The sequence below is a fragment of the Macrobrachium nipponense genome, chromosome 8 (assembly GCF_015104395.2).
Source record: "Macrobrachium nipponense isolate FS-2020 chromosome 8, ASM1510439v2, whole genome shotgun sequence".
Classification (NCBI taxonomy): domain Eukaryota; kingdom Metazoa; phylum Arthropoda; class Malacostraca; order Decapoda; family Palaemonidae; genus Macrobrachium; species Macrobrachium nipponense.
Window position 1 is genome coordinate 24,586,376 of NC_087203.1, and position 26,368 is coordinate 24,612,743.

The following is a 26,368-nucleotide window of genomic DNA, read 5'->3' on the forward strand; positions in this document are numbered from 1 at the left end:
TCCATATAGGAAAAGAGAAACCTAACTTAAATATTGCTCAAGAAACGTTTCTCCATGTATACCACCGTCCGGAGACCAGCAGCAAACGACCCCTAGACAATGACAGGTATTCAGGAGGTGCCTGCAGGATGAATAATAATAATAATAATAATAATAATAATAATAATAATAATAATAATAATAATATACTTTATTAAAAGTAATGGCTACTTCAGCAGCGTTACACTTGTAGAGATTCTTCTCTATTTTGCGAATAGCGGCTTTTTCAGTGCTACTTAAACAGGCTAGTAGAGCGCCTATAGAGGTCATGGTAAAATACAGGTCAAAATAGGTGTATATATTTTGAATTTTACAGATAAACTATGATACCATAGTCATCAAAGTAACGATTAACTCTCTCTCTCTCTCTCTCTCTCTCTCTCTCTCTCTCTCTCTCTCTCTCTCTCCCTTTGCTTCCCAGCCCGAGGATGTCTGGCAGCTCCAGACGAAAGCTCGCTTTAGAAAGAGAGAGAGAGAGAGAGAGAGAGAGAGAGAGAGAGAGAGAGAGAGAAAATCGTTAATGACTTTGATGACTATGGTATCATAGTTTTATCTGTAAAATTCAAATATATACACCTATTTTGACCCTGTATTTTACCATGACCTCTATAGGCGCTCTACTAGCCTGTTTAAGTAGCACTGAAAAAGCCGCTATTCGCAAAATAGAGAAGAATCTCTACAAGTGTAACGCTGCTGAAGTAGCCATTACTTTTAATAAAGTATGCTTGAGAGAGGGTCTGCTTCCTAAGTACAATAATAATAATAATAATAATAATCATTATTATTATTTTATCATTATTATTATTATTAGCAGGAAACAGACCTTCCCATATACATGTCTTATTAAAAACAATGGCAGAAAAATCTTAATCTTATAAAGAGTTTTCTCTATTTTTCTGAATTGTCCTATTTTATTTGTTGTGTAATTATGTCAAAGTTGGTATACCAATGCTAAAATATATGAAACTTTTATTTATTTTTATTCAGGTTGTATTATAATATCGATTTGGTGACTACAACGGGATTGTAGATGGTAATCTCCGTTACAAAATCGTTGATATAGTATTTTCTTATGACACTATCTTCTCTAGTGTCGACCATGTTTCGGCCATCTCCCTGGCCATTACTGGACGTTGCAAGGGGACGTTCTGATGGGCAAGCAAGCAAGCAGGGGGGGGTGGGGATAGGATGGAGTGGGGTTTATCCCCTGGGGGCCCAGAAGGAAGTAAGGTTTTGGAAGGGTTGTAAGGTTTGGTGAAAGGAAGGTATTAGTGCTCGTGAGTAAGAATAGGGGGACAGACCTATTAGTCTTTTGTGTTGGTAAGTGTAGTGTTTTGTCTTGGGATTTGTAATGAGCTTTGATAGTTCTAGTGATGTATGAATTTGCTAGGAAGGCAGGTGGGCAAGGGTGTGAGTCAAAGTTAGTTGTACAACAGGCTCCATTGGTATGGGATGTCCTCTCTCCCACCCCCTCCCTTGGTGGGGTGGGTGGGAATGAGAACTCAAACCACGTTGTAATGCTACATTTGTGTTATGTCCACTTGTTAGTAACTACGCTATTTGCGGGCTTCCGTCCCGTGTAGGGTTAGAGGTTAGTAGTTTTTTTTTTTTTTTTTTGTGGGGGGCAGGCTAGCTAAGCAAGTGTTTCCAGACTCCTTGCCCTTCTAGGACTGCCTTTCCCTTTTATCTTATAATTAGAGTTAGACGGTCAGCTTTTATAGTAGGAGTAGGCGTGCTCAGATCCCGTGGTTGATTTATGATTGGCTGCCTCAGGCGAAGCCTTCTTGTCATAGGCAGAGGTTGCTCGTTGTTGCGAGCCGTAGAGTAGTTCTGTGACGAATCTTGTTGCTTCTGCTCACCTGCTGCTATATATGATTGGTCTGCGCCTCCTTTACGACGCTCGGTGCTGGTCGCCTGGCGGCCGTTGGAAGGAGGAAGGTTTCCTGCGTAGAATTAAGCAAGGGCTTCTCCTCACCATATGAAGGGCTTCAAGAAGGCGCAGGCGGCGCTGATCTGGAGCTTTATTGATAATTTCGAAATTCTGCATACTGTCTCGTTGGGAGATCCTCTGATTATGGGCACTCATGGCATGGTTGAATATTGCTCCCTCCTGAGAGTGGCAGGAAATTCTTTTCTAAAGGCGCACCGTGGTCATACCAACCAATGTAGCCCCCATATGTTGCTTTTATAACAGTAAAAAGAGGAACCAAGGTTTTGTTTTTCTATGACCTACTACGATACATGTACATTATTTTGTTGGGAAAAACAAGCGACCATGTGAAAGCCATGACCTGTTACTTGTTAATCTAAAATTTACGAACCAGTTGAATCTGATGAATTAGATAAGTTTTGTTTTCGTTGTTAAATGGCTTTTAATGAGAAACTTAGATATTATTTACAAGTATCTTTTATAATGATCTCAGTGACAACTAGAAAAAAAATAAATATTTACAAAGGTCCTCGATACCCGTCAGGAGAGGTTGCTACAAACCTCATTCTAAACCCGTTTTTTAATAGACTACGAGGCCAAAAAATGGCCCGTAGCTTTTCAAAAGAAGTATTGGAGTTAAATTGGAACCTTTATTGTTTTTTTTTACAAAAGTGTCATTTCCTCCAGAGAGAGAGAGAGAGAGAGGAGAGAGAGAGAGAGAGAGAGAGGGGGGGGGGGGAGGTTATTAGGAAAGGTCCCAGTGATGTATCTCAGCAAAAATACATGTGTATAAAAATGCATTGCTAGTCAAATGGGAAAGAAGAAGTTTTAGACCGTGTCCGTGCTTTCAGTAAATATATATCAATGTATTTTATGGTGATTTACGAAACTTCGTAACCAAATATACAAATCAAAAGATTTGTTGAAATGTGGAATGCGCTTGAAGTTTCCTAGAAAGAGAATGACGGAAAAATACGTTTCCCATAATTCATGGCAAATTTCACCCGGAATGTTTAAAAGCCGTGAAGGATTCGATAAACGAACACTAACCTGAGATAACTTTTCCTTGAATAGGAAACGAAGAAGCATTTCATTGAAGGAGTAACGTAAATCGTGAAGAGATCAAGTGTAGGGAACTTCCTTCGCCTAACGAGGGAAAACGGGACTCTTTGGCATAAATTGAAAGGAAAGTAAAAGAAGAACCCGATCTAAACTCCACACCAGAGGATCCAAGGAAAATGAATAGGGTTTTTGTTATTCGGTCAGTTTGCAGCGATCTTCAGCCCATTTCCGTAGAGCCAACAAATACCGAAGGTAAGTAGGAACCCTTTCAGCCAAGGACTCCACATCTTAGACTAGGTCTACTAACTTACAGGCACATGATCACACTGATTTGTCGATGTTATAAATAAGGAAGAATTTAACACAGATATATGACAAAAGACATACGATTTTCTAATCTTTTTAACAAGTACTTTTTGATAGTGTAACATGTAGTGTGTATAATAATATATATATATATATATATATATATATATATATATATATATATATATATATATATAGTATATATATATATATATACAGTTATATTAATCAAAAATTACTTGTTAAAACCATATCTACTTTGCTTTTTTTTTTTTCTTCTCACTATAGCGTATTGACTGTATCAAAGCTGTAGAATATGTACAAGCTCTGACATACGTTATTGTGGCTAATATATAAAGGTGGTGGACTGGTTGGAATGGAGAAGACAAGCCAGAAACAAGAACAAATGACAAATATAAATCACTGAGCCTTCCATACTCCCTTGGATGAACTTATAATATAAAATAAATAAAAAATCTACGGATGATGATATTCATGAATGTTTACATGAGATTCAGAGAACGTAAAATATTCTAATTCTTGAAAAGTAAGGAATAAAATGTGATGTGGCTAAAGAGATTAAAAATTAACAATTTGCAATAGCACAACAAAGAGAAAGAAAATAAAAATTTCATTACTCTTAACCATAACTTCACACTGGGAATGACTGTTAAAATGAAACAATAAACAATGTTATATAAATAACTTATCGTATAGGGTTAGTAGTATACTTAATTAACTATCATTTATAATACTGTCAGCTTATTGTTTAAGGCAACGCATACTATTAGTTTGGCCCTGATGGGGCAATATGACGCGCTCGTAGGGGTGTTAATAGCCCTACGATTTTGTTAAGTAAATTGTCTCGTGCCATGAAGACGACGCATAACTTAGGGAACATTAATGTTATTCTAATAATAATAATAATCATAATAATAATACTTAGGAAGCAGACCCTCTCTCAAGCATACTTATTAAAAGTAATGGGTTACTTCAGCAGCGTTACCACTTGTAGAGATTCTTCTCTATTTTCCGAATAGCGGCTTTTTCCATGCTACTTAGACAGGCTAGTATAGCGCCTATGGAGGTCTTGATCAAATAGAGTCAAAATTGGTGTATATATTTGAATTTTACAGATAAACTATGATACCATAGTTATCAAAGTCATTAACGATATCTCTCTCTCTCTCTCTCTCTCTCTCTCTCTCTTTCTTGAAGCAAGCGAGCTTTCGTCTGGAGCTGCCAGACATCCTTGAGGGTGGACTGATCTTGAAGTGGTGTCCGTCCTCGTTTATATTTGGAGTTGACAGGAGGGGGTCTGCCCCATGCTGATCTACTATTGGCTGGTGGCGGTAGGTCTTCGTTTTCATTGGTGGCTTGAACCGGGTCTCCAGCCACTTTCCATGCGTGATGGTTGCGATGCTGTAAGTCTTGCAGCCGCCTTGACCTCCTTAGCGGCGCGGTTACGTTGATGGGCGTTTCGCTACGCTGCGGGACGTCATGGCTAACTTGATTATGGTTGGCTGCAGGAGTATCTCGTTCGGGGGCGTTGTCTTCCGTGGAGTTGTCGTGCTCGGTGGTGTCATTGTTGGTGGCAGGTCTTCTCATACTCGTAGGGAGGAGAAATTCTTCCTGCGTCGTATTTAGTGTTAGGTTTTTACTTGCTGGATGAGAAGCGCCTCCAGCAAGCGTAACCGACGGGCATCAGGGGCCTTCCGATGATCTTCGTGTTTTGGATGATCACATCCCACCCGGGAGATGGCCTCTTGATGTTTGGTGCGGGTGTGATTCTTGATAGCCCCCTCTTGGGCGTGGCATGAGAGTCTCTTCACAGGCGCATGGTAGTCATACCAATGGTAGGCGCCACTGCAACCGCGGACTGGGGTCATGTATACTGTACACCACATGTGTCTTCTTCAGGGGTCTCGTACCTGCGGAGAGGGTTATTTTTCATAATAAGGTTGCGCGTCCTCCGATTCTGGTAAGTAAATAATCACGTCGATATTTTTGGTGTCGTCGGTCGGGGATACAATATCAGAAATAATTTTCTTGACTGATTCCTCTTCTTCACGTAATGTGAACTCATGAAGGCTTTATAATACAGCTTGAGATTATCCTGGGGGAGGGGTTGCGGGCTCTCACTACCGTATACCATTTCTCCAGAGCTGAACGGACTTTTCTCTGCTTATTAATCTGTTTGAATACCCGTTATTTGTGAGAGTACTTGGGAGACGCGGTCGAGTTCCTGATGAGTGTCCTGCCAGGTCAAGCAGTGGGAGAGGGCTCTCCTGATGAAGGCCCTGACGGTCGTGCTTTTGAATCTGGTGGTGCACTCGCTGTCACCATTGAGGCAAAGTCCTAGGTTAGTTTTCTTTGTGTAGACGGAAGTACAGAGGCCATCTTCCGTCTTACTCACAAGGACGTAGAGGAAGGGGAGCCGATCGTCGGTGCTGTATTCAACCGTGTAATTCAGCACGCTGTACTGCTGAAATGCCTGACGGAGGGCTTCTACCTCATTCTTGGCGTTGACTTGAACAAAAATATCGTCGATATATCGTCCATATCTGCGGGGTTGCTGCATCCTAGCGAAGACTCGTTCCTCCACGATGCCCATGTAAAAGTTAGCGAAGAGTACCCCCAGTGAGGAGCCCATCGCTATGCCATCCTTTTGGTACATCTGGCCACGGTGGGTGGAGAAAGGGGCCTTCTTCGTGCATAACTCCAGCAGCGTACGGAGCAAGGCTTTGGGTATGTTGAGGGGCGCTGTCGACTGACTCCTGTAGACACACTCAAGGATGATGTCAATGGTTTCGTCGACAGGCACGTTCATAAACAGGGACTCTACGTCCAGCGAGGCGATAATCCCGGTGCCAGGGGCGTCCTTGATGACTTCTAGGAATTCTACTGACGACTGCAGGCTGTACGACTCGGGACGTAGGGGGCCAAAATTTGGTTAAGGCGTTTAGCCAAGGCGTACGTAGGGGCGGGGCGTTCTGCCTGGTGATTCGGCCGAGGAGGTTTCCTAGTTTGTGAGTTTTTATTTGTTACCGTACAGATAACCCAGGCTGTAGTCTCCTTGTAAGCGCGGGAGGTGGGACAGTGTTTTAGTCGCAGCATTCACTACATGATGACCCCATTGGCCCTCCCTCTTGATGTTGTCTGTCGGGTTCTGTCAGGCGCTCGAACTTGCTCTCGTCGGACAAAATGGCATCCAGCTTCTCATGGTATTCAGCAGTGTCAATCAAGACGAAGGGCAGCCGTCTTGTCCGTGCGTCGCACCGTGATGTTCTCTTTCTCCTTCAGTTCCTTCGCCGCTTTCTTCATCTCCTTGGTGAGGATCCCGCTGGAGTGCGAGCCCCTCTCCGTAAGGGTCTTCAGCAAGTTAGGAGGGGTTGAAGGGCGTCAGTAGTTTCTCCCGATGCTCCGGGCTTCGAGCTGCTGGATGGAGTCAAGGAGCAACTCGATTTCGAGTCTCTTGTCGTGAGGTCTGGGTCTTGAAGTGAAGTGGCAATTAAGACCCAGCTACAGAAGGGCATCTTGATCGGGGGTGGGGTCGTAGTCAGTAAGGTTAATTATCCTTGGGTTCGTTCAGGGACGCGGAGTTTGCCGCCGTTCAGGGAAATGAGCTTCCGAAGGGCACCTCTCATCCGTTGCTTCATGTCGTCCTCCTGAAGGCGAGCGAGGCATCTCTCGATGTTCCCAGGGTACATTGGTTCATCTCCTGCTGGGTTGTCTTATTCAATGGGTGTGTCACTTTCAGGGTTATCGAATTCGGTGTTGTCCATTCCATGACTACCTTCTTCTCGAAGGGCACCAGGACGTGCTGCTATAGGTTCCTCTCCTACTCCACTAGTGCCAGGGCTGCCTCTCACTCTCTCCCACTCTTGCCGCAGTCTCTTGGTCTCATTCTGGAGAGCACGCAGTTCAGTAGTCTTGATCCCTATTTGCCGCTGTAGGAGGGATTTTCTAAAGCTCCTGGTGTCCTCATTATTTCTTGCTGACGGGTCGTGTAGCCGAATATTAGTGTACTTAGGAAGCAGACCCTCTCTCAAGCATACTTTATTAAAAGTAATGGGTACTTCAGCAGCGTTGCATTTGTAGAGATTCTTCTCTATTTTCCGAATAGCGGCTTTTTCCGTGCTACTTAGGCAGGCTAGTAGAGTGCCTATAGAGGTCATGATCAAATACAGAGTCAAAATTGGTGTATATATTTGAATTTTACAGATAAACTATGATACCATAGTTATCAAAGTCATTAACGATATATATATATATATATATATATATATATATATATATATATATATATATATATATATATATATATATATATATATATATATATATATAATATATATATATATATATATATATATATAATATATATATATCTTTCTTCAAGTAAGCGAGCTTTCGCCTGGAGCTGCCAGACATCCTTGGGCTGGGAAGCTGAGGGTGGACTGATCTTGAAGCGGTGTCCATCCTCGTTTATATTTGGAGTTGACAGGAGGGGGTCTGCCCCATGCTGATCTACTATTGGCTGGTGGCGGTAGGTCTTCGTTTTCATTGGTGGCTTGAACCGGGTCTCAAGCCACTTTCCACGCGTTGATGGTTGCGATGCTGTAAGTCCTGCAGCTGCCTTTGACCTCCTTAGCGGCGCGGTTACGTTGATGGGCGTTTCGCTACGCTGCGGGACGTCATGGCTAACTTGATTATGGTTGGCTGCAGGAGTATCTCGTTCGGGGTCGTTGTCTTGCCGTGGAGTTTTCGTGCTCGGTGGTGTCATTGTTGGTGGCAGGTCTTCTCATACTCGTAGGGAGGAGAAATTCTTCCTGCGTCGTATTTAGTGTAGGTTTTACTTGCTGGATGAGAAGCGCCTCCAGCAAGCGTAACCGACGGGCATCAGGGGCCTTCCGGATGATCTTCGTGTTTTGGATTATCACATCCCAGGAGATGGCCTCTTGATGTTTGGTGCGGGCGTGATTCTTGATAGCCCCCTCTTGGCGGTGGCATGAGAGTCTCTTCGACAGGCGAATGGTAGTCCACGGACCAACGTAATGCCGTTGCAACCAGCACGTCCTCCGATTCTGGTAGTAAATAATCACGTCGATATTTTTGGTGACGTCGGTCGGGGGTTACATTACCATGCGCCCTGCGGAAGAGACTCTCATGCTACGCCCAAGAGGGGGCTATCAAGAATCACGCCGCACCAAACATCTAAATAACATTGGTGCTTCCGCAGGCTTTTTCTACGGGTTGCTCTTGAGCAAGAGCCCGTGCTGGCATAAAGCCAGCTCAATCTAAAACAACAAACAACCGCTTCAAGATCAGTCCACCCTCCTCAGCCTTCCCAAGCCCGAGGATGTCTGGCAGCTCCAGACGAAAGCTCGCTTGCTTCAAGAAAGAGAGAGAGAGAGAGAGTACATATATATATATATATATATATATATATATATATATATATATATAATATATATATATCGTTAATGACTATGATAACTATGGTATCATAGTTTATCTGTAAAATTCAAATATATAACACCCCAATTTTTGACTGTATTTGGTCATGACCTCCATAGGCGTTTCTACTAGCCGTCTAAGTAGCACGGAAAAAGCCGCTATTCGGAAAATAGAGAAGAATCTCTACAAGTGTAACGCTGCTGAAGTAGCCATTACTTTTAATAAAGAATAATAATAATAATTAATAATAACTAATAATAATAATAATATATATATATATATATAATATATATATATATATATATATATATATATATATATATATATATATATATATATATGTATGTGAGTGTGAATGTGTGTATGTGTATGTGTGTGTGTGTGTGTGTGCGTGCACGCTCACGTGTGTAGAATGCCATACATGGAGAATATGTATGAGTACGTAGCATTTTATCAATTTAACAGTAGACAGGCGTCTTTACAACTGTGATAACTGTTTGAAGATATTTTTCATTTCTAGATAATTTAAACAAATACAAAATAATACTTTTTCCTCTAATTGTACATCCATTAGATACATTCTTCCACCCTGTACACTTACAAAACTGTATATACACCGAGCGAACATTAGGAACACTGAATATGCATCTTTGAAGAAAATAATTCTTAATACCATGAGAAGGAAATGATTAGTATATCCGTCATAACATGAAAATGTGAAAAAGGGGAAAATAAGGGGAAATTAGGATCTGGTGTAAGCAGATAACAAACTTCCTTAATCGAAAATCAACAATAAACCTAAAATAAGTGAAAAACACAACGAGTAACAAGGTAATGAATGTGTTCTCTTGGTCTGCATACATAACTCCCAAGCACAGGAAATAAAATCCTTAGCAAGACACAAAACAAGTGAGGTCTCTTTTTCAAGTTCACCCGTATTATTCAAGCCTACAAGTTGGCAACAATTTAGACGTCAGGAGAAAGGTTTAACTTTTTCGCTAAACACAATTCTGAAGAAACTAAAAGCAAGTCAGCCATTACGAAGGCAATTTCGAGTTTGTAACTGCCGTTCATCTCTTCCGAAAGGTTTTCTTTAAAAAAAAGAAATACAAAGAGTATTGTGTGTGTAGTCGCTAGTTGGGGATTTGACCTGAATACCCAGACAGACTACTTAAAATAGAAGGTATTTATTAGAGTCATTTAAAGGCAGTATTCCCTTAAAAGGTTTCAGCATTCTTCAGCCAATTTTCTGTCATTTTTACTATTCCATTCCACATATTAATTTAGCCACCGCTGACACGCATACCAGGAAACATAGAAACTTCAGCGCAAGAACTGAAAAATTGCATTCAAGAGGCTTAGCAGGGATCCGAGACAGGCCAATCTGGGTCTACAGAAAGAATCTTTTCTTAATGATGTCAGGGTTCAAGACTTCTTTCATTATCAGACTCATAATGTAAATGGATTCAAATGTGCTCTCTCTCTCTCTCTCTCTCTCTCTCTCTCTCTCTCTCTCTCTCTCTCTCTCTCTCTCTCTCTCTCTCTCTCTCTCTCTCTCTCTCTCTCTCTCTGCTTCCTTCATAGTCAAGAAAATAATCCGTAACAAAATATTCATGGGGACCATTATGATATTTGTTTTCAAGAATATGTCATGAACTGATTCTGCAAAGCATGAAAAATGCGGGAAACTTCCAATGCAAACAGTCGTTTTTCTTGATTATCAAAACAATAATTCCTTATACTTGATTTTAAAATACAATCAGAAGCATATAAATAAAATAAAGACAGCAATGCATGACATCACTGCTCAACGACAGCAGGTCAGACCCGACAGTCTTTATGAGGATTTGGACTTCCGTCTAAAGGTGTCTTGTTGAGTTGCATTGAATACAGAATTTAGGCCAAAGGCCAAACATTGGGACCTATGAGGTCATTCAGCGTTGAAATGGAAACTGACAGTAAAAGGTTTGAAAGATGTAACAGGAGGAAAACCTCCCAGTTGCACTATGAATCAAGTATTAGGAGAGTGTGGAAAGTAAGATGAAGCAAGAGAATATGAAAGGAGGTATAGTAAAAGGAACGAAAGTGGTTGCAGCCAGGGGCCGAGGGCACGCTGCAAAGAACCTTAAGTAATACCTACAGTGCACCACATGAGGTCCACTGACGACACTAACCCCCTACAGGGGAAAGGGGTCTCGTGAGCGGCGGAGGTCAGAGACCTGTCACTGCACTGATGCACAATGTCTTAAAGATTGAACATAAAGTAAATAAACAAGTAATCAATATCTTCGTTTCGGTCTTTACAACCTTGACTGTGCTGCTGCTGTGTATACCTGTGTGTCAAGCAACGGTGTTATTAGAAACAATTGCCAATGCATGATATTTTCCAAGCGTTAATAGGCACTGTGTAGAGTGTGCATTTCTGCCTGCTGTTCTGTGTCAGAAGCGTCGAAGGAAATCCTACTTACTTTTAAATGCGTTAATTTTAGAAGCTAATTGTAGTTATTAGTTATATCAATTCGTACCTGGTGTTGTATTAGTTAGGCTTTGTAACCTTTAACGTAGTAGACAGTGTCAAGGGGGTTCAACTTATAGAAAACCCTGTGATGGCTTTGCATTTTTAGTGAAATTATACTTTGTTTCAGTGGAGGCATAGTGTTTCTTTGAACCAATTTGGTAGCATAGACACTTTTCACTGCGATTCTTTTCTATTCTGTTCGCTGCCCCTTTTGTTGTCCTGTTGCAAAGGCATTAAATTGAGCCAAGTCATTGATTTAGTCAAATCATCTGTAAATCTTTGAATTCGGAGTTAACTCGGTGGCACGTGACATAAACATACATACATATACATACACACGCACGCACACACAAACGCGCGCACACACACACACACAGACATATATATATATATGAAATTGATATTTATTAATATAATATATGAACACCGGTGTGAATATAATTCAGCAACTGTGCAAGAGCAGAGCAGCATAGTCTGGTTTTGCTGCACTGTGGAGGGGATTGCAAAATCTCAGCTCAGGAGATTGGGAAAGCGAGTGACTCGGAACTTATTTTTGTAGTCGTCACCACTGGCTCCCACGGAGACAAAACGGTAAGCGTAATTGGGGACTCATCACTTTTGAGATGGCGCGATGTGAGAGCTCAGCTTGCTCGTGCTTCCGCAACCAGGGCATGGAGATCACGTGTGTTTGTACATGGGCGGAAGTACGTACACTTCCGATCTGGTTTTGGGTTTAACGAGTATTTAGTGTTTTATGAGTGTTTGGGGTTTAATGAGTGTTTAGTGTATAGTGAGTCCTAGTGAATGCTTAGTGATTGTTTATGTTTAATGAATGTTTAAGATTAAGTGAGTGTTTGTAGTATAGTGAGTATTTATTGAGTTTTTGGTGCTTTATGCATGTTAAGTGAGCGTTAAGTGTATACCGAGTGCCTAGTGAGCGTTGAGTTTCACTGAGTGTCTAGTGTTATTCAGTGTGAGTGTTTGTTAAATGTGAGTGTTTAGTGAGTATGAGTGTATAGCAAGTGTGTTTTTAGTAAGAATGAGTGTATAGTAAGCGTGTTTAGTGAGTGCAAGTGCATTGTGAATGTTAGTGTTTAGTGACTGTACATTACAGTTTAGTTAGTGCTTAGTGAATGTATGCTAAGAGTGTCCTGTAATTTACAGGAACCATTTATGCTAGACACGGCTTAGATTCTGTTAAATTGGGTCCAGTAATAATAATAATAATAATAAGAATAATAATAATAATACCAGCAACAACAATAATAATAATAATAATAATAGGAAAAATAATATTAATAGTAATAATCTAGATAATAATGATAGTAGAAAAGATAAAAATATTAATAATAATAAAGTATAGTACTGTGAGGTGGACCGAGACCTTTCAATATGGTCGCTCGAAGACACACTCGATAGGGAGATCGCCACTCCAGTGACTGACACTCTATGACGCAGACAGTGCTATCGAACATACACAACCATTTGAACCCATTGATTCAGCACTGACAGTTGTCAAAGGAGAGGTGTCTTCCAAACTCCAAAGGGTTAGTGGTAGGAATACCACAATATACTCTGAAGGGACAATAGCAACAAACATACAGACCGAGTTGTAACTGTGATATATATATATATATATATATATATATATATATATATATATATATATAATATATATATAGGAGAGAGAGAGAGAGAGAGATTGAGAGAGAGAGAGAGATGAGAGAGAGAGAGAGAGAGAGAGAGAGAGCTACAAATGTCCTTTAATAAAATCTATAGTTCGCTCTACCTTGGAATTAATATTTTTCATATATGTTAACAGAAGGGGAATTTTTTTTGTGGATAAGAAATTTGTTGTCGGCTAAAAAATTCCCCTTCGGTTAACGTTTATGAAAAATATAATAGAGATAGACATTAAAGGAAATTTGTTGCTCGATGTATTATATGAATCACGTTAATGAGATATGACTCATATATATATATATATATATATATATATATATATATATATATATATATATATATATATATATATACTATATATATATATATATATATATATATATATATATATATATATATATATATATATATATATATATATATATATATATATATATATATAAATGAATGATTTAATGCAGTCACATAGGCCTAAAATGATCGAAACAGATAACGGAGTGAGTAGAGTTGAATATAAAATTTAGGCCAAAGGCCAAACGGAGTGATCAGTGCTTTAGGGAGTTACAATAAATATCAGGATGTGAATAGCATTCATAAACTGAAACTGGCTAGACACCACATTCTTACTAATTTGCTATTGTTTCGCTTTAATTTTGTTCGAAAGAGTATATTTACTCATCTTTAGTTAATGTTGATTATATTCTAAAGCATTTATTGAACTTTTATCACTTGATATTTTTCTACTAAATTTTTTTTTTTTTATTGTTACGTTTCAACCTCTTTTTCACTATCGATATTATCTATCACCCATTACGAATATTAACAATAATATATGGAAAAACATTTTAGTCTTTTTGTTTTACCTCATACATACGTTTCAGATTTAAGCCTTTCAATTATATATTTGGCATAAAAGCTGTAAAAGAACACATTATTGGTCATAAAAAGTCGAACACCACACAAATACCTGTAAACAAAATCATACTGTATATTATAGGATTCTTTGCTTTTCCCAAACTAGGCAAGGACCATTAGGCCTAGACAAACATTTATTTTACATGTTTGTTTATATTTGATTATGATAAGTAAAAAAATATATAAAATGGTTTTGTTTTTAACGCTGTATTCGCAAAACATGGGCCTACAATTTTGAGTGCTAAAATAAAAGTCTCTTCAGGCCGAAAAGGAATGGTTAGGCCGATTTACCAGAAAAAAATAATACCACAATTATTAAAGAAGAAACACAGGAAAGAATGATAATGATTTTATTTTAATGTTATTTACCTCGCCTGCCATAACATACATTTTTAGGTTTAGAGTTAGCTAGTCCTTTGCAAGAAAAGGATCTTGCTCTAGGACAACCTATAACGTTACAATTACCAGAAACTTAGTCTGTCACCTGCGCGTGTGGCCAGGTGAATAGCTGCCAGATACCACTTGCTGTATATTTCCATGTGCCTATACCTATTGTTCGAAACATTAAGGCTGTGATGGTAATTGCTTCCTAGCAAAGAAAGATAAAGGAAAGGAGAACGCATTTTCGAGAAGTTTGGCAGTAAGGAGGCTTTCGCGCCCGTGTTGGAGGCGCCTGTTCTCGCGGCTGTTCTGGAATCGTCGGGCGTGTTGTGGAGCGCAACACGCGCCAATGTGTCGGGAGAAATCCCGCGATTTCTTATGCAATACCCCGTCTAGATTCATCTAAGAACTTCCGGAAACCTTGGGAGTCTGTGACGCTCGCCGTAGGCTCCGCCCCCAGAGTGCCATATAAATACGACGGTCGTAGCAGCAGCAAAAGAGCAGAGATCATAAAAGAGAGATGACCAGTTAGTCACAGAGAGATATCCTCAGTAAGAGCCACAGACCAGCTTATCAGTGAGAGATCAGCAGCAGCAGAGATCATCCGTGAGAGATAAGAGAGAAAAGGAACCGATGAAGGATCAGAAAAAAGTTGCTCAAGAGTTGGTTGGATACTGGTCTAGTCGTCTTCAGGAGTGCACGACCGTGTTCTCTCGACGTCGAGCAGACTTCAGAGTAGAAAAGGTCCTGCTAGAGGTTTCGGGGAGTTCCTGCCTTACAAGTAGACTATTTTCTGCAATACGGAGTCAAGAGGACGTCTGCAATCACCGTTTTCCTTTTGAGAAGCCATTGCTTCGAGATGCCAAATTGACTAGCAAGTATTTGAATTGCCTCACTGTTCCCCCAGTTCATGCAGTGTAAGATTCTATCTTTTTATGTAAATAGGAGATACTATTCTGCATTTACCTATGTTAGTAAGCTTATAAATAAGCCTTTGTTGTGTTAGTGTTTCTTTCTATATTCGTATCCCCAGTTTCAACTGTAGGTGTTGAAATATTTTTTTTTTTATTTCATATCGAACCTGAAGCGGACCTCCCTCAGAGGTCGTAACATTGTGGCGACCTTGCTTAGGCTATCAACACTTTAACAGATTGAAACAGGGAAAATATAGAAAGAACCAGAATGAGTGAGATGGTGAAAGAGTTTATTGAGTCAGGCAAGCTACTAGGTCTAGAGGGGAATGATCTCCGTGAGTATGTTGAAAAGAAAGAAAGAGAGAAGTATGAGAGAGATGAAAAAGCGGCTGAGAGAGAGGAAAGGGCAGCTGAGAGGGAAGTGCAGCAAGCGAGAGAAGCAATGATAATGCAGCAAGAGAAAGAGAGAGAAGCAATGAAAATGCAGCAAGAGAGAGAAATGTTGGTAATGCAGCAGGAAGAAAGAGAAAAAGTACGAATGCATGAGCAGGAAGCGAGAGAGAAAGAACGTATGCATGAGTTGGAAATTGCTCGGTTAAGGGAAAGTACTCGTAATAGTTGGTCAGGCGAGAACGAAAACGGAGCTGATACGTTAGGTATGAGTGCAGTGCTAAAATTAGTACCAATGTTCGATGAGGAGGATGTTACGATATATTTCATGTGTTTTGAGAAGTTAATGGAACGAGTAGGTTCTCCTAAAGAAATGTGGACTTTATATTTGCAGTCAGTTTTGAGTGGTAGGGCACTTACTGTATATAGTTGCATGTCTATGGAGGAATGTGATAATTACGATATCGTGAAAGAAACCGTTCTTAGCGCATATAGGCTAGTACCGGAGGCATACCGTAAGAAATTTAGAAATTTAAGAAAGGATGAAAATACTACATATGTACAATACGGTAAGAAGTTAGAGAGGCTGTTTTTTGATTGGTTAACTTCTGCTAAGGTTGAGGATTTTGATAGTTTGAAGAACTTAGTGTTGTTAGAAAACTTCAAAGATAACGTATCCCCTGAGATTAAGCTTTATATAGAGGATAGGCGAGAAGTATCTTTTGCAGGAGCAACTAGGCTAGCTAACGAATATAGTCTAACTCATAATTTGAGTGTTAGTAAGAAACGAAATTATCCTTCGTCTGGTAGAGTACAAAACAGTAAATGTTTCAGTCCTAGTAATAGCAATGCAAGTAAAAGTGACTATTCCTGTTATACATGCGTAAAACCTGGTCATACATCTAATGTTTGTAAGAGTAAAGTGGCATCTAGTGGCTCAGAATTCACTTGTTTCTGATGTAATGGGAAAGGGCATTTAGCGAGTAATTGTGCAGTAGAAAGGAAGGACGGTAAGAAACCAGTGTCTCTAGTTAACGTTTCGTCAAGTAGGAATGATGTGATGAGAGAAACTAGGAAAGTTTTTGGTGGATTTCAGACAGGAAGCGTTGTTTCCTCTCTTGGAGGAGTAGATTCGAGAGAAGTAGTCTTGCTTCGAGACACAGGCACCGCTGTCTCACTGATTAGAAGAGAGTGTGTGCCGAACAGGGCAGAAATCAATATGGAAGAGAAAGTCATGTTAGGTGGATTTCCTAACACTTGTGTTCTTTGTCCTTTGTTGAAGTTGAATTTAGAAAGTCAGGTAGTGTCAGGAGAAGTTAAACTTGCAGTTGTGGACAGTTTGCCCGTTGAAGGTGTTGGCATTATTGTCGGTAACGACTTAGCTTTATCCAAGAATGTGAATCCTGTTGTGAGGAATATTCCAGTGCCTTAAATGGTAGTAACTAGGTCGGGTTTAGTTACAGACATAGACTATGGTCATAATTTGTTCGTGGATTCGAACGAGAGTAAGTTCATGGATTCGAACGTGAGTAAGTTCGTGGATTCGAACGAGTGCGAGTTCGTGGATTCGAACGTGAGCAAGTTCATGGATTCGAACGAGTGTGATAGAGGTAGCGAGGTTGATCTTGGCATGAGTGTGGCTGAGAAACCTAACTCTATCGTTGACAGTGATAGCCAAACAGAAGGTGTAGCTGTCGAAAGTAACGTAGTAAGTATACCGGTACCTAGTACTAGTTATGGTGATGAATTAGGCTCTAACATTTTTGGATAAGGATGAGCTAGTCAAGTTGAAGAGAGAGGATGAGACACTAACCCGAATTTTTGAATGTGAGCTGGATGATGATCTCAATGATGTGTGTAAGGAAACTTTTTGTTTAAAGGACGAAATTTGTGTCGTTTTGTTCGACCGAAGTCAGGTAGTAAAGGGGAAGTCACAGAACAATTACTAGTTCCTAGGAAACTAGTTTGAAGTTAGCCAACATGATGAGCAAGGACATTTGGGAGTAAATAAAACTTTCAAGTGTATTAGTAGGGCGTACTTTTGGCCTAAAATGAAAAATGATGTAAAGAGGTATGTTTTAAGCTGTCATGAATGCCAAATTGCCGGGAAACCGAATCAAGTAATCCCCAGAGCTCCGTTGTGTAATATTCCTTCGGTAGGCAAACCTTTTGAGAATGTAGATATCGATATGGTTGGACCTTTGCCTAGAAGTAAGGGAGGAAATATATATCTGTTGACAATCATTGATAGACTAACTCGCTATCCAGAGGCGGTACCCGCAAGAAGCGGCAACGTGAGGACCGTAGTTAAACGATTGTTGAATTATTTTTCTAAGTTTGGTCTGCCTCGTACTATACAGAGTGATAATGGTATTAATTTTGTATCCAAATATTTCAAGGATAGAATGAAAGAGTTAGGCATCAAACTCGTAACTTCCACACCTTATCATCCCAAATCACAAGGCATTGTGGAGAGATTTCATGAAACGTTAAAGAGTTGCTTACGGAAATTGTGTAAGAACTTCGAACACGACTGGGAAGAAAAGTTACCATTCGTTCTGTTAGCTTTAAGGTTAGCACCGAGCGACACTACCGGATTTAGTCCATTTGAGCTTGTTTTCGGTCACACCGCTAAAGGTCCTTTGGAAATGTTAAAATGTAATTTAATGAATAAAGAAGGTAGTGAGGACTATATCACTAATCTAGAGCATTATAAAAACAGTTTAAGGGATGCTTGGCAACTAGCAAAGGAGACCGAGAGAAAGAGTCAAGGGGAAACTAAAGGAAAGCATGATCTTAGAGCGAAAGAGAGACATCTATGTGTAGGAGATAAAGTTTTAGTATTAGTCCAGAAAGAAGGTCCCTCTTTATGGTATAAGTTCAAAGGTCCTTTTTCGATTTTAGAGAAGAGGGGGAATCTGAATTATTTAATAGATATGGGTAAACGTAGAGCAAAGTGGCTGCATGTAAATTTGCTTAAGATATAACGAACGCCCCGTGCCTGTAAAGTGACGGTGTCCCAGAAAAGAGATTAGCTTGAGAAAAACTCTGAGGTGCTTAAGAATTTCAAAGTTTTTAATCAGGGTTTAGAAGAGGAAAAGGTGAGGGAGGTACGTAATGTTTTAGTGAATTATCCTGAAACTATTAGTGAGAAACTAGGTCTAACCAATGTTTTAGAACATGATATTGAGTTGCAGGACCACCGAAAAACCCATTAGGCAAAGTCCATATCGTCTGAACCCAGAGAAGGCAGAATCTGTGAGGAAGGAAATTAGTTACATGTTAGATAATGATTTGAAAGTACCTACCGAGAGTGAATGGAGTTCCCCGGTAGTTCTGGTGAAAAAGGAAGATGGATCAGATACATTGTGTATTGATTTCCGGAAGGTAAACAGTGTAACGAAGCAAAGTAATTTTCCCTTGCCCAGGATTGACGATTGCTTAGATAGAATCGGAAATTCCAAGTTCATCTCAAAGCTTGATTTGGCTAAAGGTTATTGGCAAGTACCTTTAATGTGAACGATCCCGGAAAAAATTTCCGCCTTGTTTATAACTCCATTTGGTAGTTTCGAGCCCAAAGTTATGGCTTTTGGCTTGAAGAACGCAGCCAGTACCTTCCAAAGGTTAATGAATAAAGTTTTAAATGGCATCAACAACTGTGTCGTGTACTTAGATGATCTTGTGATATTTTCAGAGACTTGGGAGGATCATGTAAGGATTTTGGTGAGAGTCTTGAGGGCCCTTACCAAAGCGAATTTCGTTCTTAATCTAAAGAAGTGCGAATTTGGGAAAGCCTCTATTACTTATCTAGGACATAAGGTAGGTCCTGGTAAAATCTGTCCAAAGGATCGGAACATAGAAACTATTGTAAATTTCCCAATCCCAACAACTAAAAAACAGGCCATGAGATTTCTCGGAATGGTTTCGTATTTCCGTAGATTCGTACCAAATTTCTCGGAAATAAGCGCTCCCATAACTAATCTGTTCAAGAAAGGAGGCAGTTTTGTATTTGATGACGCGTGTGTGGAAGCCTTCAACAAGTTAAAGGCTATAATGATTCACGAGCCAGTTCTATTATTACCCGATTTTGGTAAGGAATTTAATTTAGCGATCGATGCCAGTGATATTGGCGTAGGAGGGGTTTTGTTACAAGAAGTGAATGGAATGAAACTCCCAGTTGCCTATTATTCAAAGAAACTGAATAAAGCGCAACAGAACTATTCCACTATTGAAAAGGAATTGCAGAATTGTTCCCTGCTGTTTAATTTTTGTTCCTCTTTAGAAAAAAATAAAATCAGTTGATTTCATTTTTTTTCTCTTTTGGGGGGGCGTGTGATGGTAATTGCTTCCTAGCAAAGAAAGATAAAGGAAAGGAGAACGCATTTTCAAGAAGTTCGGCAGTAAGGAGGCTTTCGCGCCCGTGTTGGAGGCACCTGTTCTCGCGGCTGTTCTGGAATCGTCGGGCGTGTTGTGGAGCGTAACACGCGCCAATGTGTCGGGAGAAATCCCGCGATGCAATATCTCGTCTAGATTCATCTAAGAACTTCCGGAAACCTTGGGAGTCTATGACGCTCGCCGTAGGCTCCGCCCCCAGAGTGCCGTATAAATACGACGGTTTTAGCAGCAGCAAAAGAGCAGAGATCATAAAAGAGAGATGACCAGTTAGTCACAGAGAGATATCCTCAGTAAGAGCCACAGATCAGCTTATCAGTGAGAGATCAGCAGCAGCAGAGATCATCCGGGAGAGATAAGAGAGAAAAGGAACCGACGAAGGATCAGAAAAAAAGTTGCTCGAGAGTTGGTTGGATACTGGTCTAGTCGTCTTCAGGAGTGCATGAACGTGTTCTCTCGACGTCGAGCAGACTTCAGAGAAGAAAAGGTCCTGCTAGAGGTTTTGGGGAGTTCCTGCCTTACAAGTAGACTATTTTCTGCAATACGGAGTCAAGAGGACGTCTGCAATCACCATTTTCCTTTTGAGAAGCCATAGCTTCGAATTGCCAAATTGACGAGCAATTATTTGAATTGCCTCACTGTTCCCCCAGTTCATGCAGTGTAAGATTCTATCTTTTTATGTAAATAGGAGATACTATTCTGCATTTACCTATGTTAGTAAGCTTGTAAATAAGCCTTTGTTGTGTTAGTGTTTCTTTCTATATTCGTATCCCCAGTTTCAACTGTTAGTGTTGAAATTTTTTTTTTTAATTTCATATCGGACCTGAAGCGTACCTCCCTCAGAGGCCGTAACAAAGGCAACTGGTGCAATATTTTGTAATGCTACTGTACATCGGCCAATCTGTCTTGGCAAATAATATATTTTGATATAATATATTTTCTGCCGCATCAGTTAATATATAAACCATTACAATTAGTATTACATTGAAAGAGGTCGTTAAACAATGACAGAATCATCTGTCGGTACAAGAATTTGGCTTTGAGGAGAAATGGTTTAGGCAAATGGAGAAGGGACTTAAAATAACATAACCCACGAGTGCATCAACACTGACTAAAGAAACGAAATGTAAATATATACTTACATAAATACATATATATCTATATATATATATATATATATATATATGATATATATATATATATATATATATATATATATGTATGTATATATATATATATATATATATATATATATATATATATATAGTATATATATATATATACATGTGTGTGTGTGTGTGTGTGTGTGTATGCATGCTTGAATTAATTGTCTAAAATGTATAACTCATTATATATATACATTTTTGCTAGCCTAGTTTTCCATGCATCCATGCATATACACACGTACAAATGGGGTGGGGAGAATTTATTTGGTGGAAAGACCTAGCAGCCAAGGACAGGTACTTTTTTTAAAATCTTTGAAATCTCTTGAATCCTAATTCTAACTAAAGTCAAAACCTAAATCCGCCAACATATAGCATAGACTAATATGTATTCCTCTCTCTCTCTCTCTCTCTCTCTCTCTTCTCTCTCTCTCTCTCTCACACACACACATACATACATACATTTTTGCGCAGTGTCAATACCAAAAACAACCAATATGACACTGAAGTCGGTAGTGATGCTGAAAATTTGAGTTCCTTAAATATTTTACTCAGTTCTAGAAAAAGGAACTGCCGATAACTTGAACAATGAGCAGCAAAGGCTACAAAAACTCAACAAAACATTTACAGAATTTTTTAAGATATAGGTAACAAAGGAATGCGATGATCGAACGCAGTTTCATAAATTTCTTAGAAATCAGAATAAATAAAGAGAAGGAAATGCCGTTTGAAAAGACATGTAACATAGACTTCTACATGTGAAAAATATGATAATAAAAAAAACCAAAAAACCTCATGCGTTTAATTTTGAACAACCTCCAAGCGCAGACATTTCTTCGCAAAGGATTACAACGCCTTTAAAACGTGACCTGATCTTGGGCTTATGGGTCATTTTGAATCAACAGAAGTGTTGATTCAAAATGAAGTAATTTTTGTCTATATTTCTGGCAGACAGTTACTGACTGAAATACAGTAAAGTAACTATATTCTTATGTCAGTTTTCTGTACGGTCGGGAGATCTGAAATGAAGAGGAAGCAGAAACCTATGAATTCCTGTCTGCTGGCATTCGATTTTGTGACCAATAGTTGTCAAGACAGAAGAAGTGCAGATATTATCGCCATTTGCAGTGGGAGTGACTTTGACTTTGATCACATGTCCAGCATTGAATACGAAAACAAATATTCAGACAGTGTAGACATTTCAGGAAATCAATTGAAATTCCCAAGTTGCGCTTCATTAATCAATATCATAATTTGAAAGATTCATATACGATAGTAGTAATAGTTCACGAATTACGTTATCTATGTATTTAATTTATCACGCTTGGGAAATTGACAGAAAGATCACCCAAAAAACCTCAGGTTTATCGATTTTTCCCTTACCCATTTACACCCCATCCCCACTTTCCTCACAATCACACACACACTCACTTTCTCTCAGGACGTTCTTTAAGTCACACACAGACTCGAGCCCTTCAGGCGCCATTTGAACATAGTCTTGTGGTCTTCACTGATCCCTCTCTCTCTCTCTCTCGCTGATGTAAGTTTTACATCGGGTTCTCTTTCCTTTACATTTTGATATGGGTTCTTTTGAGCCATAGTACAGTTCTTATAGGTAATTCAGATTTGTTTCGGGTTTCATTAAAATGTTTAAGTTAGATTTCAAACCCACAATCTGAGTATGAGTCTTACTGTAACTGTCTCGTCATTGTAATTGTCGTGTCTTTTTAATATACTATTTAAATGACCTTCAAAGAATATCCTTAGCTTTTAGGAGATGCGACATCAATAAAAATGTTATGACTATAAAGTTTCATGACTAGAAGTCTTATAGGACACATTTCATATAAATATATGACAGGAACACAAAACATACGTTGCTTTATGATATAAACAGATGCAACTGTATTCAGGTCCATACTAGACCGGGTCTATATAATCATTTTTCATCTGCATACGAGAGCTTCAAGCTTTTATCGTTTATTAACTCCGGCTTTCATACAATTTAATGCGAGCCACTTCGAGCGTTTTATGGTGTCTTTTCTACAGGCGATTGTCGTACGTACAGGTCAGCAAATTTAGCATGGGCCATCTCCAAACTGATCTGAGTAGTTCCACGAGATTAGTAGGTAATATTTACTGAGGGTTGTGGTTTATGCTGTCAGATATTTTTTTATAGTACTGCTAATTATTTTTGTCTAAAGCCGAAATTATCAGAGGCAATACTGTTAAGATAAAACAAGCCCACATATCGATAAATATATTATATATATATATATATATATATATATATATATATATATATATATATATATACTATATATAATATATATATATATATATATATATATATATATATATATATTGGATGTATGTTTGTATGCATGTGTGTGTATGTTCCACCGTAACTCTGAAAAGCATTGGCCAATTTCAACCTAACTTATTATTCATAAGACTTACCATCTGGAAAAGAATACTGGAGGGGTAAGACATCACTGGCACCAAAAGTTGGGGGGGTGTGGGAAGGGGGTGAAATGTAAAAAAATAACCGAAAACGATAGATATCAGTGTTTAATCCATAGTTTTTGATGTTGCTGATATGATTAGTGATACTCCCGGTGCCCTCTAAGTTCAGGTTCAGCCACAATAGGGAGAGGGTGTGAAGGGGGTGACATGTGAAAATAACTGAAAAGAACATATATTAATGTCTAATCCATAGTTTTTGAGGTCACTGAGATGAACAATGACATTCCTGATGCCCTTTAAATCCAATTTCAACCCCCATAGGGAGGGGGTGAGAAAGGTATAACATGCAAAAATAATGGAACACGACATATATATATATGTGTGTCTGATCCATAGTTTTTGAGATTGCCAAGATGAATAGTGACACTCCCTATGCCCTTTACATCCAAGTTCAGCCTGGATGGGGGTTGGGTGAGAAGTGGGTGGGAAGGGGGTGAGAAGCAGGTGGGAAGGGGGTGAGAAGAGGGTGGGAAGGTGAGAAGTGGGTGGGAAGGGGTGACATGTAAAAATAAAAAAAAACAGACATTTGTGTCTAAATTCATAGTTGCTGAGATGAATATGGCACTGCTGCCAATGGCTTTTAAGTCTAAGTTCAGCCCCAATAAGGAGGGGAGGGTGAGAGAGGCTGGGAAGGGGGTGACATAAAAATAATTGAAAACGACAGATGTTTTTCTATGTTCTTTAAGTCTAAGTTCAGCCCCAATAGGAAGAGCGGTAAGAAAATGCAGGTAGGGGATGACATGTAAAAGTAAGAGAATACGACAGATATTAGTGTTTAATTCATAACTGAGAAAGTGATTCATAAAGCAAACGTAATTTTCTACCCTACCCCTGAAGACAAGACCAGAGAGACACCCAACAATAAAATAGAAAATTCCACACCCAGACAGGATTAAGTCAGTGACCCACTCTTGGAAAAATCTAACCCTTTTGCTTTTACCCACCCAAATACTTTAGCCAAATCCCTTATTAACGTCCAACAAAAGACAAACAAACAGACTCAGGAGTGTACAAAATCCCATGCTGGACTGTGACCAATCTTACATTGGATTTACTAGAAAATCAGTTCCCCAGAGATTAATACAAAATAAACAGTCAGTAAGGTATGGACAACAGAAGTCAGCTATTTTCTACCCTATAAATAACCATAACCACAGAATAAACTGGAATTTGTCACGCATAACTTATAGCTGCAACTGCTGATACAAAAGTCAGATGATAGAAATGGCCTTGATTAAACAAAGACAGGTTATGAACATCTCAAAGGGCGCTTGGGACTCAGATGTCGTAGATAAAATCTTCATTCAACCAACATTTAGTGGATTAAAGAGAAATTATCAATGGGAGTGACCTGAATTGGCTTAACTGTGGATGGATCTCTTGGTATAAATACAGCCTTTTCTGTAATTCTTCCCATTCCTTACCTACAGGAAGAGAGAGACAGCTGTCTCTGGAAAATAGTACTTTCTTTCTATATTTTGGAGTTTTTATGGGCTCCTTTTATTAGATGGAATTTGTTGTAACAGAAGATTTTTACCAGTCATATATATATATATATATATATATATATATATATATATATATATATATATATATATATATATATATATATATATATGAATCCTAAGTGGCCCCACCCCATGAAAGATTTCTAGATCCGCCACTGAAGGGACACTAGTTTATGAAAAATGACACCAACTTTTGACAGCGTGCTGTGTCCATTGGACCCCCTCTAGCTCCCTGGGTAATTGGATTTTCTTCCAAGGTGCACACAACTCATCAAATACCTTACATATCAATGGCCAATAACTTAGATTTTTTTTTAGTCAGATGATTATCAGCTTTGCAAAATTCACGAGAACAAATCACAACATTTCTGTAACAATCCTCATGAACTGACTGAAGTCCAATTCACCCTGAAATGGATCTTCTTACGTATGTGTAAAGGTGCCATGCTAATACAGCTTTGCTCCCTTAGTAATCGAGGGTCGGCTTTGATATTTGGATAAACTAATATTATATGGTCGTCGTATAACAACCAATTGTCCGGATTTAACTATGAGTAATGAAATTCCATGAAGTTAATCTGAAGTGGTGAATTGGTTTAGTCACGATGAATCCCCAATTCAAATGTAATCTCCTCTTCATCTGGTGGTATACATTGATAATATACATTTTCAGAAGCCATCTAAGTAATTCACATTGATATCTTATTCACAATGTTCTTTAGTGATTATTCCAACTCTTTTTTTTTTCATATTTTCTCTGTGACACTTATTTAATATCATCACTCTTTTGCATTTTAATACTATTCACTCTTTTTTCTTATATTTATCTTGTGAGAGAAAAGGAATGCTGAAATTCATGACTTTACTAGCTGCTGAAAGTATTCCAAATCAACTGCACTGACTGCAGATAGTAGGTGATTATTAGATCGGATCTTTTTACGAATTCTTTCATCGATATGTTTTTAAAGGAATGGAATGGAATGGAATGGAATACAGGATTTAGCCCATAGGCCTAGCGCTGGGACCTATGAAGTCATTCAGCGCTGAAAGGAAAATTGAGAATAGAAGCCTTGGAAGGTGTGACAAGAGGAAAACCTCGCAGTTGCCCTTCGGAACAATTGTTAGAAGAGGGCGGGAAGTAAGATGGAAGGAAGTGAATATGAATGGAGGTACAATAAAAC